Source organism: Lactuca serriola, chromosome 7 (genome assembly GCF_051521515.1).
Source record: "Lactuca serriola cultivar US96UC23 chromosome 7, Lser_US96UC23_V15, whole genome shotgun sequence".
Taxonomy (NCBI): Eukaryota; Viridiplantae; Streptophyta; class Magnoliopsida; order Asterales; family Asteraceae; genus Lactuca; species Lactuca serriola.
The window spans coordinates 151,497,228-151,497,616 of NC_136414.1; the positions used below are offsets into that span (position 1 = coordinate 151,497,228).

Genomic DNA, 389 nt, shown 5'->3' on the forward strand with positions numbered 1-389 from the left:
AAGTTGAAGAAGGCCATTGCTAACTTTGAACAACAAGCTGGAGAGTCTCTATATGAAGCATGGGAGAGGTACAAGAGCTTACTAAGAAACTACCCACACCATGACCTTAACAGCCAGCAAGAAGTATCCATCTTCTATGATGGAGTCAATGTCACAACCAGACAGTTACTAGACTCGCAAGGCCCGCTCACAAAGAAGCCACCCCCGGTGATCAAAGAATTGATTGAAGAATTCTCTAAACACTCTAGAGAATACCACAACCCTAGGCATGATGTCACTAGGGGAGCCGCTTATGCAGCTACTGAAGACTTATCCGCGGTCATGGCTATGCTAAAAACAATGGATAGAAGGATGGATAAGATGGATCAAACAATCCATGCTATTCGGGT

At 44.5% G+C, this 389-nt stretch overlaps 1 non-coding gene across 1 annotated transcript; it reads right to left on the reverse strand.

Moving 5' to 3' along the window:
- Positions 1-107, reverse strand: LOC145065117 (small nucleolar RNA R71). The gene has a single exon (XR_013688268.1). It is a non-coding gene; the product is annotated as a small nucleolar RNA R71 (small nucleolar RNA).
- Between the last annotated feature and the right edge of the window lie 282 nt (positions 108-389).